The following is an 18,423-nucleotide window of genomic DNA, read 5'->3' as shown; positions in this document are numbered from 1 at the left end:
TTACCATTTTGTTTTGCCTCATTTCAATTATCAGAGATTGCAGAAGAAAATTTAGAACCATAAGAACAAATAAATCCAAGTGAAGACTATCCAGAACAGATGTACAGTTGTTTGCAATCAGCTCAAGAGTAGTGTATATATTTTACATCATGATTTTGTACAGTTTCTAGATCCAGCAAAGGGAATTTCAGAGCAAAAGCAGAGTTATCCACAAGGCCATCTGACCTGCTGTTCTTGACTTTCCACAAGGGAAAGCCATCCCCAAGTGGAGCTAGTGTTATACTCCTATAGTAATAGGTGTCATATTTCATGATTGACTGGTTGAGCTCTGTAATATGTTCATCCCTTTTGCAAAGGTTTTCCATATTATTTTCAAAAAATAAAAAAAATAAAAAAAGTTTAAAAAATGTGAAGAGGGTATACCCTAAAAGAAAAATCAAAGGGTAAAAAGAACAAAATGGTAAAAAAAAAAGGTGAAAGAAATGAACCCCAAACAAAAAAGACCAGGAAAGTGTGCAAGACCAAAATGCCACTACTTTTTCATTTTCTGTAAATAAGCATTGTGTACAGCTTGTTGAACTTCATGCCATAATTGATGAATGGCCAAACAGCTTAAACTTGGCTAGTTCATGTTTCAATTTCATGTTTTAGAGATAGAGAATAAAATTTGGCCAAACTGTTTAATCTTGGTAGATAAGTAGATAGGTAGAGAAACAAAGGAGCTCAACAGTTTAATCTGAGCCCTTGGAAGAAATAAGTGCAGACTTAGGTAGGCTTGCTGTGAAAATAAAAGAAAAGTTGAAAGTGGTTTGCTAGTCTAAGTGTACCCAAGAAAGAAGGAAAAATTGTTAGGCAAAGTAGGTTGGGTAGGTAGATTGATGTTGCAGACTGAGACTTGTGATGAATCATGTCTCTCAAATGTGTTAACTTTTACTCATCACAAGTGCAAGGCATATATTTTTGATGTAGCTCAAGCAAGGTAGATTTCATAACTAATTTCCCTTCATCCTTTTCCCCCAAATCATTTACTAATTTCCCTCAGAGATATTAAGATCTGCTTAAATATCACTCACAAATCACTTATCTCATTTCATTAACATTGCCTAAGTGAATCCACTTTTTACTTAGCGAAATGGCAGTATTCTCCATAAGAACCCTCTTCCGGCTTTAACCCAAGTTTTAATACATATAAAGTATTTTGGAACTTGGTGCTTTTATTCATTTTTTCATATTAACAATTAACATTTGTTATATAACTCCCTTGTAAATGTTGTCCTACCCGTAATATGTATATATAAATAAAATCCCTGAAATATTAATATTCCCCGCCCCGGTCAAATACGACCATAGTTACTTTTCAAAAGGGATTGATGAATTTGTTTAAAATTCATTTGAGAACTCTCCCCGCGCGCTCAAAGGGATAATTGACCACCCGGGTTAATTATAACCTAACCAAGCCCGCCAACCAATCAAAACCTGCCTGATACTATTAAAAACCTTGGTTTATTTGTTTCAGGCCCCTGCATTAAAACTCCGCCATCTCCGCAGTGCGCCAACCGTCAGATATCGGCCCATCCATCTGACGGTCCAAAATCATTTTGCAACTCCCCCATCTGTCGCACGTTAACTCCCGGGGAACCGGCGGTATTTCCCCCGTACTTGGGACACGCGTCGCTCCCCTGGCGTGCTTACTAGCCCTCCACCCGAAACCGCCCAACCCCAAAAGCGGTGTGGGGAAAAACCATTTACCTCCCCTGCTGACGTCATCCACTGACGTCAGTTGCCCTTTGCTGACATCACCTGCCACATCACCATTCATACTGCCATGTCACTACCACATCATTGGCCGCGTACCTTCGTCACCCATCCTCTGTACTGCTGACGTCATCTGTCCTTCGAACCAAAATTTCCCGCCAAAATTTCATTTTGTCGAATAAAAAGGGATAACGTATCATTTTGTTATGTTTTCGCTGTAAGCAGGCACTACGGGCATAAACCGACCGAGTGCAAAGTTCAAGTTTTTGACTGCCTCTCGACCAGAGAAACTACAGTGCAAGCTCCACAACCTGCTATTCAACATGCCCAGTGCAGTTTCTTCCTCGTTTAAACTGTTAAAAGCAAACAGAGGGACTTCCAAGCTTGCAGAAGACAGAAATGAAGATATATAGGGATATTTTTGTTACCCTAGCCAGTGGGCCTTCTGAAGACACGTTGCAGTGTTATTTTTTGCCGGACAATGGTGAAGCAGAAGTCAAAACACATTAAAGAGTATCAGATCAAGCATTAAAGAGTTTCAGTGCACAATTAAAAGCAAATCAAGTCAAATTAAAGAGTATCGGACCCGACACAGTAAAGAAGATCAGAATTTAAGTGCATAATTAACACAGATAGTCGGCGCAGAGCTACTATAGGACAACTGCAAGATGAACCCTAAAGAGCTAGCCTCCAACACAACATCGGTTAGCTATTTCCATTCTATTTGTAAACTATTTTAGGTTAAAATCTAGATATTATCTGAGAGCTTTGATGAGATATCTGTTGTACATACTTTTGTTGTCTAAATACCCCCTTCATTAGAGTTTTAGAGAGGTTGGCTGGTGTGAATTTCCTTAGACTTTGCTGTAAACACTGAACTTTTGGAATAAAGAGCTGTTGGAAATCATTTGTTCTCTGGTCTACTGGATGAAGAATTTGATACAGAGGACTTGTCACAAAATTCTTGAATCAACTCATGGATCAATGAGTACTCTCTACCTTGTGTATTTCAGTTTTCATGTTTGTTATATCATCTATGTTTCATAATCTGAAGGGTAAAGAAAAATATTAATTTAGAATTTGCTTAACTGCACTCTGTTTTCAGTCTTTATTATTCTCTGTGTTTTCTTCAGAATTAGCATAAACAGTGAATTCTTAGTTTCTCATGTTTCCTGATTTTTCATGTTGATCATTTGCTAAAGAATTCTTAAACTGCTCTTTGTTGATAATCATCCATTTTACCTCTTTCAATATGTTGAAGGATTCTTAACCGCCCTTCACCCATTTGAGTCCATTCTATCTGATTCCAGCCTTTATTTGTTCCATGTTTGACTACCTTCTTCTGTGATGGCATCCTCTGTTAAGAAACCAAATCCAGAAAGCCACCTTCTTCGACTCCATCATGCCCAATGGACTGAATTATTTTGTTTTACCTCTTTGTTCTATTGAATCTCACCACCCAAACTCAAAACAAAACCATCGAACTTCACAACTAGCCTAATATCTTCTAAAAACAAAGCTAAATCATAAAGAGAGAGCCCTCTCTCGATGCTGATTGGCTAGATTCTGCATCTAAAAGATTGGTCTATGGTTACCTCGGCTGTATTCCCTTTCTTACAACTTTTGGGAACAACCTGAGTGATAACAGGAAGCATTACATTTTGGGGAAGGAAACGGTCATCCACATAGACCACCGACCCCTGTAGTTCATACAGACCCAAGGGAAATTGCAGAATGATCACCATCAGAAGTGGTCTATATACCTACAACAGTTCCATTTGAATATCAAGTATAAGAAGGGCAGCACCAATAATGTTGTAGATTGCCTAAGTCGACCACCGATCATGGCGTTAATGACCATGCTCAACTCTTGTGGGCACGAGACTTCTGATTGGCCACTTCTCTGCAAAAGCGACCCAGAATTCGGCCACACATACCAAACACTCTTAGAGGGTTGGCATGTTCTAGATTTTCACCTCCAGGATGCCCTATTATGCCACCTGGGTCACCTTTGGGTTCCTTCAAGTGAGCGTGCCAAGATGATTTGGGAAGCACACTACAGTCGGGCTGCTAGGCATTTCGGGGTCGAGAAAATGGTGGCAGTATTGGAAAAGTATTTCTATTGGTAGAATCTTCAACAGGATGTCGGGAAGTACATCAGATCATGTACTGCCTATGCCATTGCCAAAACGACCATCAAGAAGCAAGGCCTCTATACCCTGCTGCCTACCCCTAGTCGACCTTGGGAATCCATCTCCACGGATTACATGTCAAGCCTTCCTTCCACCAAGCATGGAAATGACTGTGTTTTTGTGGTCGTCAACAGGTTCTCGAAGATGGCCATTATGGCAGCCTGCAAGAAGAATATCATAGTGGAAGCCACTGCTAAACTCTTTTTTGAATGAGTTTGGGTGCACTTTGGGATCCCACAGTATATCATCTCAGATCGGGATAGCCGGTTCCTTAGTACATTTTGGCCCAGTCTCTGGTCAATGCTGGACACCAAACTCACTAAGTCCACAACCTTCCATCCTCAAACTAATGGCCAGACAGAGGTTGTCAATAGGATGACTGTACACATTCTACGCATGTACAACTCAAAACATCCACACAAATGGGATGAGAGCCTCCCCTATGTTTAGCACAACTACAACCGAGATCTTCACAGCTCGACTAGCCACAACCCTTTTTAGGTGGGCTTGGGATTCCAACCACTATGCCCCATTGATGTGGCCATGCCACTTGCAGCTACTCACACAGATTCGACTCATGTCCAGTCCGAAACAAACAAGGCAACTAGCTTCATTGAGCACATCCAACATTTTTATCAGCAGGTCCATGACATTCTGGAAAAATCAAATGCCAAGTACAAGCATCGACATAATCAACATCGGGTGCCACACAAGTTTCAGGTGGGTGACAAAGTCTGGTTTCATTTGCAAAAGGAACGCCTTACTGGAGCCTATCAGAAACTGAGACCACTCCGATATGGTCCTTACACCATTACTAAGACTATGGGAGACAATGCATTTGAGCTTAGCATTCCCCCATTCCTTGGCCTGCACCCATTGTTAAATGTGGACCACCTTCGGCCATACTTTCCACCTTTGCTAGACACATTTGACATTGCAGAATAGCTCACACCCACAAAATTAAATCCAGATTGCATGGAACAAGCTGCAACTGATCAGATCATGGACACACAGATCAAGAACACTCGCCAACAGAATATCCAATTGTATCGAGTTGTCAAATCAGGCCAACCCCTTCACCAGGGCAAGTGGCTCACCAGGAACCAAGTTCAGCGAAAGTTTCCTCATCTCATGGAGGAACTCAACGCAATGGGGACCATTGCTTCCTAAGGCGGGAGGAATGATCCAGGTGGATATTGGTGGCCACTTGCCAAGTCCACCTGGACCCCCACCATTGTTTCTCTCAACATTTTTATTTTCCTTAATTGTAGCACAACTTACCGTTTTTAGCAGTTTTTTAGGTCCTGAACTTCCGGAGCCGTTTTGAGGCCCTAAATAACGTTTTTTGGGAAATTTGGGGGCAACATGGGTGGATGGATTGATTTTTCCCTATCCAAAGTGGTAGTGCTCGGATAGATCTTTCTAATGAGCTATTGTACGCATCAAACGAAGATTGTATGCCAAAGTTACGACCCTAGGAAGTTGATGTACCAATTTACCCAAACAGGGCTCACAGTTTGGCGTTTCATCTTCCAGGGTTAGGTTTTAGAATGTTAAGGGTTTTCCATTATTTCTTAACAATAAATAGGCCTTCGAGCCTCATTGTAACACAGTTCAGAGGCATGTAGCCACCACATCTCTTCTCAGAGATAAACTACCATCACCCTAGCTGGTTTATTTCCATTATTGTTTGTAAGCATATTTCAATATTTTACATTAATGAAATGAAGTATTATTTCCGCTGCATATCTGTGTTTATGGTGATCTCTATAATTTTTTGCGTTCTTGTTTAAGTCTGGATCACATCCATCATCAAATACTCAGGTGCATACTTAGTCTATATCAAGCAAAGCATCAGAAACCCATAACATGCATATTTGCTTTTGATCTAACACTTCATAATATATTCATTACTTGTGCACTTAGCCTTTTGATTTTCTCCTCCTTATATACTTAGATCCTTTGTCAATACCTCGGTCCAAAACCTCGGACCCAAAACCTCATACCCAAAACCTCGGATCAAAACCACACTTAGGATATGTGGTATTCTTGGATGGGATCAAATAGTCGTTACTCCTCTCAATATTGTAGACTAATTCTTTACTCTTGAAATTCCTTGATTTTCCAACCTATACATGCTTTTCCTCTTGTGAAAGTGCGTGCATACGTATATGCTCTTTTTGTTCTGTGAATCTGCATGTATACACTACTTGGACAAGGTGAACTAGCATATACTTCTTAAACCATTCTCTTTCTTCAATTTCTTGATTCTGATTTATATTCCTTTCTTCCTTCATCCTATTCTTTTGTACCATTACTTTGTTCCCTCTGAATAGACTTGTTATAATGTGATTTACCATATTACTTTTGAAATGATTCCTTTGAACTGCCCTGCATTTTGTCACATCTATAAACACAACTGCCATGCATTCTGTCACATATGATATCTCTCCTGAAGATTCATCTAGTTACCATATACAAGTCAGTTGTTCTGCTACAAATGGGTCGCCATCAAGTACAACACATACATCATAATGCCAACAAAATAGAGCATTGAACAAACTTTAGACAAGTCTCCAATTGCTTAGAAACAAAATCGATTATTATGATCATCAATTGAAGGAACTGTTAAGGCAATTAAAATACAATATTCTTGAACTTATTTTAATGGATTAGCTCATTTTAGAGTTCTAGCTCAACCTCCATACATATGGTGGGAGCCAATGGTGATAGCCATATGAAGAAGCTATTAATTTCAACTAGATCAAGAGATGAACCCAAGCCATGGAAAGACAACGAACAAAGTTGGAAACACTATCTATAGAAGAAAGAAAATGGGAAAAATGTCATGAAGCTAGATCAAGCAAGTTGTATAAGCATCATTGTTATAGACATATTTGGGCACTGCAACCCCAATCACATATGTTGATAAATCAAGGGCTCTTAGACCCCTAAAAGTGTTGTTTCATACCCTAAATGATCAAGGTCAATTGATTACATCATTTCCGAGAAGTTCTCCCTGAAAAACTACTAAGAATTGGTCAAAACTGGACCATACAGACTGCTCCATGCTGAGGGTGCGATGCATCTCACCTGTTACACACAAGGGGTGTGATGCACACTGAAAAAGCCTTCTGTAGGGTGCGATGAGCAAGAGCAGACAAATGGCAGAGGAAGTTTGCTAGGTGGAAACTCAGAGAATCTTCTAGAAACTGCTCATATGACACTTGCCTCTCTGAATTTGCCCAAGGATGAGTAAGAGATCATGAAATCTCTAAGTTGAACCAAGAAATATCAGTGAAATGACACTAATCAAAATCCCAGAAGCTAACTCACCCCCTGCAAATTTCTATATATGGATCCCTCGTCCTAGACATCTAGAGGCTGGAATTTTGTATTTTGTAAGGAAGTGCTGTTGGTTTCCCTGTGAAGCACTGTATTGTTGGGTGATCTAGCTTTTCATGAGGTGAAGATGGCTTTCATGCTGGGAGGATGGCGCTAGATTAGACAGCTGGGTTGTAATCCTTTCTTCTACTACTTCTATCAATAAAGTAATTTGAGTTTTCCTCCATATACTTGTATATTTCTGAATCTTGTATTTGTGTGTGCATTTGTATGGTTAATTTACATCTAATTCTACATTGTTTATGGCTATAGATCTCTATGCTTTGATGGCATTTTGCTGCTTTGACTCTACAGGTGTTCTTTGAAGCGGGACAAGTGAGAAAGGAGTGGCGAAGCTCTATCAAAGGAGAGAGGAAAAAAGCAAGGAGCCAAGCAAAAGACTAAGGTTGGTGCTCTTTGCTTCTCTCTCATCTATCTCCCATAAAGGAAAACACAAGTTACTTTGAATTTTTTGTTTCTAAGATAGCTACCCATCTTAGTGGGACTAGCAGATCTGAATAGACACTAGTTTTCCTGGAAACAAAATGGCGACTCCGCTAGGGAGCGAATAGTTTGTTTATTTGTTACTGTTGTTTGCTTTATAAACTACAGACGGAGCCTGAAGTTAAGCCAGCTAGCCTTCGAACTACTTTTGCTATGCAATTGCAAAGTAGATCAACGCTACTTCAGTCAATCTCCAGGTTGGTTTATGAACTAAACATCTGACTTGCAAACATTATAAGTGCCTTGGTGGTAGCTCAATAACCTCATTAGATCATACCTCTATACTTTGTGTTTATTGTCTATCATAAGCTTGGCCTAAATCCCTGAACTTAGCTGCAAATTGTGGGTGAAAACTAAGCTCAGTCTTGTCCCTGGACCATCACACTATCTCTCATTGGCAGTCTAGATGCATCACACCTCCTGTGTGCTGCAGGTGAGATGCATCCCTGTTTCCCTTAAGGACAGGTGCGATGATTGATTGAGACTGTTTCTCTCTCCAGATTTTGGTTTTTCCTTCATTGTTTTCAGCTCTATTAAGTAGTTTTATTACCTATGATCAATATATCATTGTTGAAGCCTTCTTCCTTTACATTATTCAACCTCCATTGATAAGGAATTGTAAATGTTTTTTTATGTTTTTTTTTGTCATTTACAGTCCTCCTTTGCAAAAAATAGCTTAATCGAACTGTCGTCTTTTGATTCGAAAGTGTCGCAACTGTCATTTTCAGTCAAGAAAAAGAGTGTCGTAAAGTCTTCCTCTTTTAGATAGTCGATTGCACTAATGCCATTGTGTTTGATTTGAATTGTAAATTATTTGAAGTGTCGAAAACATTTTTCCATTCGCAATTGAAAGTGTCATCTTAGTCTTCCTTTCGTTTTTTGAAAAGAAATTGTTAAAGTGTCGCTTTGAAGAAAAGTAGTTTAGATTTGTACTTAGTTTTCTTTTTGCCATTCTCACATTAAGGAAACGGAAAACAAATACATGCATGTGCATTTTCATTTAGACTACATGCGGAAATTGATTTAGGAAAAGTGCATTTAGTGTGTGTTCTCTGCTCTATGTTGTAAGAATCATACTTTTCTTTCCTTAGTAGCTAGGATTTTCATTGCTAAAAGAAAATAAACAACTGTTTATCATTTTAGATTGCATATTTAGGAATTGTATATCTACATCACGTGGTGAACCTTGAAAGGAAAACTTCTTAAGAAAGATCAACTATAAAATAAATCTCAATGAACATAAAAATGCTTTGGAACCTAATGCACAACATTTATAAGTCTAGGCTAGAGAGGTATTTCGGTATCATAAAGCCTGGTAACTATTGTTTTCATTGTAGGTTGGGTGATTCCTCCTCTTTGATACGACAAGTTCCAGTACGGACTTGTGCTCCCACGTACCGTCGAGTATATGTTAAGAGACCACAATAGGCTAATATCCTTTATCCTTAGGAAGTCGTGTCTGCCGCCCTATCAATCGCAATGCACTAAACATAGCATTTGGGAAGATTGACTGCCATACGTAAAGTCCTTGGTAATTTCTCTATAATTTACCACCAAGGTGTATATTGCAGTTTTGTGTTTGGTTTGGTAATCCCTCTGTCTAGATTTATAGAGTAGTCACTTTCGTTCTTTTTCGACTCCTTAAAAGAAAAGGTCCATCTGAGTATTTGTCACTTCAGGCTCATTAAAAATCGAAGGCGACTAGAGTCATCTTTAGCTTTTTCTCGACTCTTAAAAATTGAAAAAGCAAGTTGTGTCAAAGTGTCATAAAATTCATTTAATTCGAAATAACATCACTGTTCCCTTGTTGATCTTAGGTTGAGATAATGGAGTCCACCAATCAAGGGTTTCCCCTTGGGGGAAATCCTAGTCCCTTCTCCTCTTGAGGAGATATTGGTGCTCCTTATATGGCTACATTGTCCCTTCCAGGACTCACAATTGGCTTTCCAGTATAGCTATTCTTGACCTCTGTCATTCAAAACACCGTAATTCCTCAGCAATCAGATGATACTGGAGTTGCTTCCCCACTTTCTACTTCATTTGTTTCTCCCTCTCCTTCTTCCTCTTTTCTTGGTGAAACTAGTGATACTAAAAACCAAGTAGCTGAGAAGAAGAATAAAGGGAAGGAGAAGAAGAAGAAGAATCCAGCCGCGCAAGGGGGAAACCATGCATCATCTAGTGAAAATCCACACACTGCACCTTCCAAACCGAAATATCCATGTGTCATTTGCAAAGGAAACCACTATCATCGAGATTGTCCTTGCATCCCGCGGATCTTGAGAGACAGGTCTCCCCTCTTGCACAATTCGATGTCTTCAACCTCTGTTGATCATGTTGAGAATACACCATCAACTAGTGAAAATGAAGTCAATGGAAAAAAGGAAGATATGAATTTCCTTGTAGGCTGTGTGAAGGCAATCATGCCCTCCATCGTTGTCCTTTTCTGGACGAAGCTAAAAGAGTCTTGGATAACCATCCTGCTTCACCACATCGACTTCCACCTGGATACAAGAAACTCTTGCCAAGTCCATCACTAGTTGAAAATCTGACTGACATACCTCTGCTGTTGGTCGAAACACCTATCATTGAAGATAAACCCTCTGAGTCCACACCAGACCAAAGTCAACAGGTCGAGATGGAAATTGACCCAGTCTTGTATTCAGAAGGTCCACCTTCAGATGATACAGTCTCCAAAGAGAATGAGAATGACACCATTCAAATTCTTTTTGTTAACACAGAGTCTGATGAACATGGGGGCAATCTACCCATTCCTTTACCACAGGAGGGAAGTTCCCCATTTCAAGAGATTCATCCGGTCGTTTATTCGGTCCCTCCTCCAAGAAATCTAGTCGTTTCCTTTGATTGGAATCTACTAGTGGGACCCCGCCTTCCATCTAATGTACCATTCCGAATCATACTACAAGCTTACAAAATGATCATGGCTGGCACTATCATAGATGAAGGGGCTTCTGTGAGTATCCTTTCCTTAATTGTTTGGAAAGCGCTTGGTTTGCCATCGCTTCTGCTTGAGATTTGAAATTTGTCAGGCTTCAATAAAGGAACTAGTCGACTGTTAGGGATCCTTCCAAATTTGCATATAACTTTAAGGAAAACCATTCATTTGAATGTGATGGAAGTCCAAGGGCCGCTAGATTACAATCTACTCCTTGGGCGTGACGACATTTACAGCATGGGAGCTATTGTTTCCTCACTCTTTCAGGTGATGTGTTTCCCGTATGAAGGCATAATGGTACAACTTGTTGACCAACTTTCATTCCCCGGTTCAAACATGACTATTAGTCAAATTCCATCCCTGAATGGTCTCTTTGCATAAGGAATGTCTCATCAACCTCTAGTTCGTCCACCTGATGACCGGGAGTGATTCGGTGAATGTGACGAAACCCAGGGGGCATGCACCCTGGTTTGCTTCGGCAGGCGAACCCAGATAAAAGATAGATTTCCTCGTAGGATATATGACCAGTCTGACACACCCGTCCATTTAGGATATGGGATCAGTTTGGAAAAATATTTCCTCATCAAAGGTTATGTGATTGGAAGATCACACCATTCACCTTTATCTATTTCGATGGACAAAGCCAAGGAAGTGTTTTGTCTGCAACGCAGACAAAACAATCTTGCTTTAATGCAAGGAATTCCATATGGTAACCTGGAAACTCTACTTTTCTTTATATCTGGGGGCATGCAAAACTTTTTTACGCAAGTGAAAAGCAACCAACGTAACTCTAACCCCGTAGTATTTTACTAACTTCAACTGCTTAGGTTAGGTGATTGGTCTGATCCACCATTCACCTTTGTCGATGGCACCAGCAAAACAAAGGAAATGTTTTGTATGAAACTATCCTACCTAACCTCAGTAGTTCATTAACCCCTAATGTAGTTAGTTCTGTAGTTGGTTGTTTCTAGCATGCATACAAAAGGCTCATGAGCAAAGTTTCGCATGGGGCAAGCTCACTAAAAAATGAACCTACTAATGAGAGACATCCTTAGAGAAGACTAGAACGAGCAATGTTTCCGCAAAGTTCAAGCTCGTTAAAAAATAAACCTAACATTGAGCACATGTTAGCACAAGGTTCAAGCTCATTAAAAAATAAACCCACCTTTCGGTAAATAACCTTTGTGATTGCATTACTATCAACCTTTTCAGCCTTGGTCGTGTTCTTACTGTCACCTCCACTCTTTTAGCCGATCATACTCCTCCACTTGATTGTTTGCCCTTTTGAGGAACAACTACGATGAGTGATTCTATTAGCCACCTTCTTTACACTACCATGCTTGAAAGTTCCAAACTTACCTAGAACTAGTTGCTACCCGAAAATATCACTAATTCCTAAAAAACGAGTCTCTTTTAAGCTCTTTTTAGACTCGTAAAATATGAAAAGATTGTCGAGCTACTCGCCTTTTCAACTCGTTAAAGTAAAGGGAAGCACCATCCCTCCTCTATATTTTAATCTTTTTGGACCTAAGGGATCATTACACAAAAGGATCGAGCGCTTTCCTTGTTTGGCTCGCTAAAACTATCGAAAAGTCATCCCTTTCGTATTATTTTATACTTTTTTGGACTTAAGGGATTATACCGCAAAAAAGGACTACTGGAGTTTCCTTTCCGTCTCTTTTCAAACTCTCTAAATATGAAAAGGACCAAGCTGTCTTTGTCGTTAAACTCGTTAAAACAACAACGACAAACTTGTCCATCCAGATAAGAATGAGTTTCACTGTCGCTAGGCTCGCTAAAACATAGCGACAGGTTTGCTCGAAGGGCAAATTATAGAACAAGCATATGTTATCCTCCTCAAGCTTGAAAAAAATAAAGAGGTACTGGTCAGCAATGACCAGGGAAAAAGGGAAGAAAACTTGAAGAACTTCATTGGTAGCAGGTCGCTCTTGAACATGACACTTTCACTCCATCACCATGATTGAGTCGCATTGGGTTATTCCGTTCACTGATCATATCACCATTGGTCCTCCATACCATCCATTTTTGGGGTTAACGTTACCAATCCATTTCAGTGTCGCTAATATGTTCAAGAGAAGTTGCTTAGAGAATTCACCAACCCAGATAACGCCTCATCCACTGCAATACCTTCACGCTCCATTCTTTCATGACTGCCACAATGAACCTTGTATCATTAGATTGTTTTCACCTCCACAAAATCATTTTCTCCATTCCATGTCGTAGATGTGGGATTCATTAAGGCCCTCCTATGACGGGTCACTTCTTGTCGACATCAGCTCATTATCCAAGAAGCTGGCTTAGGAACAACCCTTTCAGTGCTTTGAAGCTTGCATGCCTCAATGGCAAGTTTCTCACTTTTGGCGACAGGTTTACATCAATGGCCTTCGACCAAAAGATTTTAAGTGGTGTTCGACATCGACTCATGCATCCACACCACGTGAATTATACTGCAGTACCTTGAGGGTCATTATCATTATCAGTGATTCCTCTCACGCTTGTTAACAACTTATACCATTGGCTGGTAATCAGGCGATGTATTTCCATGTTCGACATCAGAACATCTTTTCACATGGATCGACTTGTACATCAGGCGAATATTGAATGATATTGAAGACCCCGAATCTAGTTTCATCCATCCGGGCTGTGATATATTCAGGAAAATAAAGACATCAAATGTACGTCATAGCTGCATAGATAATCATCCAAGCCAAGGGATGATGGCTCTACTAGAATCACCAGTCTGCCACACAGAAGATTGTTTGTCCTATGTACATGAAAATGAATTTATAAAGCTGAGCATGGGAATTCCTGCCTCAGGTAGATCATGAAAATATTATGAAGATAATATATTGTATTGTATCTTATTACAGGTCACCTTCCAGTTCGAAAACCTCGGATCCTCATGATAAAGCATTTCACCCGACATCAGAAAATTTATGACCTCATGCTTTAGGGGGCAACGGTTATAGACATATTTGGGCACTGCAACCCCAATCACATATGTCGATAAACCAAGGGCCCTTAAACCCCTAAAAGTGTTGTTTCATATCCTAAAGGATTAAGGTCAACTGATTACATAATTTCCCAGAAGTTCTCCCTCAATAAATACTCAGAACTGGTCAAAACTAGACCATACAAACTGCTCCATGCTGAGGGTGCGATGCATCTCACCTATTACACACAAGGGGTGCGATGCATACTGAAAATCCCTTCTGTAGGATGTGATGAGCGAGAGTAGACAAATGGCAGAGGCAGTTTTCTGGGTGGAAACTCAGAGAATCTTCTAGAAATTTCTCATATGACACTTGCCTCTTTAAATTCGCCTAGGGATGAGTAAGAGATCATGAAATATCCAAGTGGAACCAAGAACTATCAGTGACATGACACTAATCAAAATCCTAGAAGTTGACTCACCCCCTGCAAATATCTATATATGGATCCCTCATCCTAGAGATCCAGAGGCTGGAATTTTTTATTTTGTAAGGAAGTGTTGTTGGTTTCTCTGTGAAGCATTATATTGTTGGGTGATCTAGCTTTTCATGAGGTGAAGAGGGCTTTCATGCCGAGAGGATGGCGCTGGATCATACAACTGGGTTGTAATCCTATCTTCTACTACTTCTATCAATAAAGTTATTTGAGTTTTCCTCCATATACTTGTATATTTCTGAATCTTGTATTTGTGTATGCATTTGTATGGTAAATGTACATTTGATTCTACGTTGTTTATGGTTATAGAGCTCTATGCTTTGATGGTATTTTGCTGCTTTGACTCTACAGGTGTTTTTTGAAGCGGGACAAGTGAGAGAGGAGTGGTGAAGCTCTATCAAAGGAGAGAGGAAACAAGCAAGGAGCCAAGTGAAAGATTAAGGTCGGTGCTCTCTACTTCTCTCTCATCTATCTCCCGTAAAGGAAAACACAAGTTACTTTGAATTGTTTGTTTCTAAGATAGCTACCCGTCTTAGTGGGACTAGTAGATCTGAATAGACACTAGTTTTCCCAGAAACAATCATGATGGTTACAGAGTTCATAAACGTGATAATAACCAAAAGAAGTTGAAAATTTTCAAATTCTATTAAATGTGTGGCACTAACAAGCATGAATAGAAAAATTGTTAATTCAACCATGAGAAACAAGAACAATTCTTTGTATAAAATGAGAATCGAGGTGATCAAGACATCTCCCATTCACTCACAATAGGTATAAAGAGGACATGCAAAGTTGAAGGTATAATGGGAACATACCCAAAGTGGGGCTGCTACCATGCTAAAAATGAAGAATGAGTGAATCCTTGTTAATGTTTTTAGTATGGAGCTTGGGTCCATGTAGTTTTTCACTACATTTGGTAACACCCTTGGCTAAGCATGTTGCATTGTATGTAGAATTGATGTCCATGACACAAAATATTGCGTTGGAAACAAAGGGACCCCTCGAAACTATTGTCAAATTATACATACAAGTCATAAATGAAGAACAACCATGAGAAGATCTTAGGTCCACAATTTCTTGGCCTAAAGGATATGGCCTATATGGATTGGACAACTAATTTATACCCAAGGATGATAAGGTGGATTTCACTGACTAGCATCAAATGCTACAACATGCCATAAAGGATTTACCAATGGCACAATTGGCAAGCTCACAAACACCATCCTCGTAGGTGAAATCTAAACCCTTAAGGAAATATTGTTTGGGATCTCAACAACTTGTTAAATGCATCAAGAAAAAATATAATATGCCTCCAAAATAAATAAGCATTCCTTAACTACCACCTACATGTTGATAGTGATGAAATTTGGTCTTGGATGTAGAAAGGTTAGAAAGGTCATTATATTATTTTGAAAGGATCTACAAGTCTTAATGACCATTATAGTAGAATCAATTAATGATTTCATGGTAGACCTTGGGCCAAGGTTAATATTATCTCTTGCTTTTATTGAGATTAGGTATTGGTCTAGCTACCCATTAGAGCATATTGGAATTACTATTAGACTTGCAAATCATACCACTTGTAAGCTACTAAGAAGGTTAGTTGGTATACACAACAATTGATATGGCATTTATATAGTGGTTAACTTTGAGGTAACAAGAATTCCTTAGGGAGCATACCACACCATATTCCATTGACCTTGGATTTGTTCTTTGTGAATCCAAATCTACTCCAACAATATCATGATGACATTCCACAATCTCTAAAGGAAGGCGATTGTTCCCATGGATAAGAGTAAATGGATTGTAAAAGTTGAAACATATGCCATAGAGTGGAATAAGAAGTCAAGGTCCAACGTTGATATAGTCAAACATCAATGGATCCAAAATATGACGACAAAGGCATTTTACACATGGATGTGTCATTTGTAGAGGATTTTTATTGTGTCTTATAAAAATGGCTAGATGAGAATAATGAAATCTATCCAAGTTATATAAAAAAACATTTTATAGGTGGAAGCAAGATATGCTTACTTGATTCCAAATTTTGATGTTAGATATGATCCCATCAAACACTTAGAAAAAATTGAGGATGTAACAATGTCTTCTTTTGTGCATGAACAACTATAAGCATGTCTATGAACACTTGAGGCAACAACATATCGTTGGTATTCTTAACAACTAACTATGGTTGAGACAAATTCAAAATCTCTTAAGAATTATTATTGATACATTAATGCAATCCAACACACACACACACACATATATCCCTGAAAAATTGTAATAATTATTGATGGATTTGCACTCAAATGGTATTGTGATAAAGAAAAACATGGGGAAACTAAAGATTAGAATATATTATGGTGAAAATATGTAATAGGCTTAAATTAGGGACGAATCAATGACCAACGAACTTTAACCAAAAAAAATGTACCATCTCACTATCAAACACAATTAAGACCACATTTAAAGGCTTGCATCTTCTATCTTAAAAAACAACAAAATGGATCATGTTTTGATAACTCATATAGGAGAATAACTTATTAATAGACAGGTAGATGACTAGCTAGCTAATTGGAAGTCAATAGAGAGGACCATTGGTCTCTCAAGAAAGATAACATTGTAATGCCCTCAACTTAAAAAAATAATAGTTGTTGTGCTTCCCTAAATTTATTCATTTTTGCTAAATTTAAAATGTGAATATTACATCGGAATAAAATTTGCAATCTAACCATCCTTATATATAAATAAACACTGTAAATTTAGTGAATTTAAATTTACTTATAAAATATCGATTCTATACCATGTTTACAATAAATGTCTTTTATTATCTATTTAATTATTTATTAATACAATATTTATTTTTTAATAATTTAAATCACTATTATTTTGATTAATACATAAATTAGAAAATCAATTAAATCACACATCGTTTAGAAATATAAATAATAAATTCCATTAAACAACATAGTACTCTTACTATATATATTCACCCACCCACCCACCCACCCTTACTATATATATTCACCCACCCACCCAACCATAATGAAAACCTATCCAAAATGACATAACACACGCCATTATACCAATTATATAATGTGTAACACATAACATAAAATGCATATCATACAACAAATGCCCGTAACTGATATCTCACTTAGCCGAGTTCGGGATTTAACACACTTCACGATGAATCAATTTCCATAAATGGATGTGGTATATATAAATGGTACATTAATCGATTCACTTTATTCTCAACACTAAATTGGACTCCCAGGTATGACAAGGTTACCAGGTTTGGTTGCTATGAGGTTTAGGCTGGGCTTTGTTTGTTTGTTTATTTATTTATTGAGAATTCATATACTAGTTACTATGGCTTGTGATTAGTTTCCCAAGAGTATGAATTACCATATTGTGAATATTTTAAGAGTTCGTCTTATACATCACACAATTAATATATTAGTTAGCTATTATTAGGATAACTCTTACAATGTGCAGTGATATAATTATACATTAATCACATTATTTGAATTCATAATTAGCTAGCCTTAAATATGTCCGATGAGATATTTAGATCGACGGTCGATATTTTCATAACTTTTGTGTGTTGGTGTATATATATTGATGGGGTAATATTTTGTTCCAAGATAAATAATACATCCAAGGAGTTATGGAGGTTTCAATCACTATCTATAAAGTGAGCTTTAGGTAGCACACATCATTATATGATATTGGATTAAAATGGCATGATATGGTAATATTAGTAAATATTGGATATACCATTATTTATATGAATTAATCCATGAGGGTTATCTCAATTGGTCAAGGTCGTGTTGCTAAAGCGCCTTGTTATTGGGAGGTCATGGGGTCAATTCTCCTCGATGTCCTCAGGGTTAGGCTCTAATTAGTTTTGTTAGTGAGATGTGATCATTTCGAATAGATCTGCCTAGATTTTCCTCATAAAAAAAGAAAAAAATCATTATTTATACGAATCGTTATTGTCGCTTTATTAAATTTCCTCCCAAATATTACCATCGATTACACAACTTGTACATAAAATCATGTAACCAAATTCTAATTATTAAATCAATCTATCTCTCTATCTCTCTATAAGTCGTTGATAGAGATAAGTTTATCAAATCCCTCTTTTAAAAGTGTTGTGATTGGCACAACATCACAATATTAACT

The sequence above is a fragment of the Pinus tabuliformis genome, chromosome 8 (assembly GCF_031772625.1).
Source record: "Pinus tabuliformis cultivar Carrire ecotype Pingquan chromosome 8, CPIR1, whole genome shotgun sequence".
NCBI classification, from domain to species: Eukaryota; Viridiplantae; Streptophyta; class Pinopsida; order Pinales; family Pinaceae; genus Pinus; species Pinus tabuliformis.
This window is presented reverse-complemented; position numbering follows the sequence as displayed.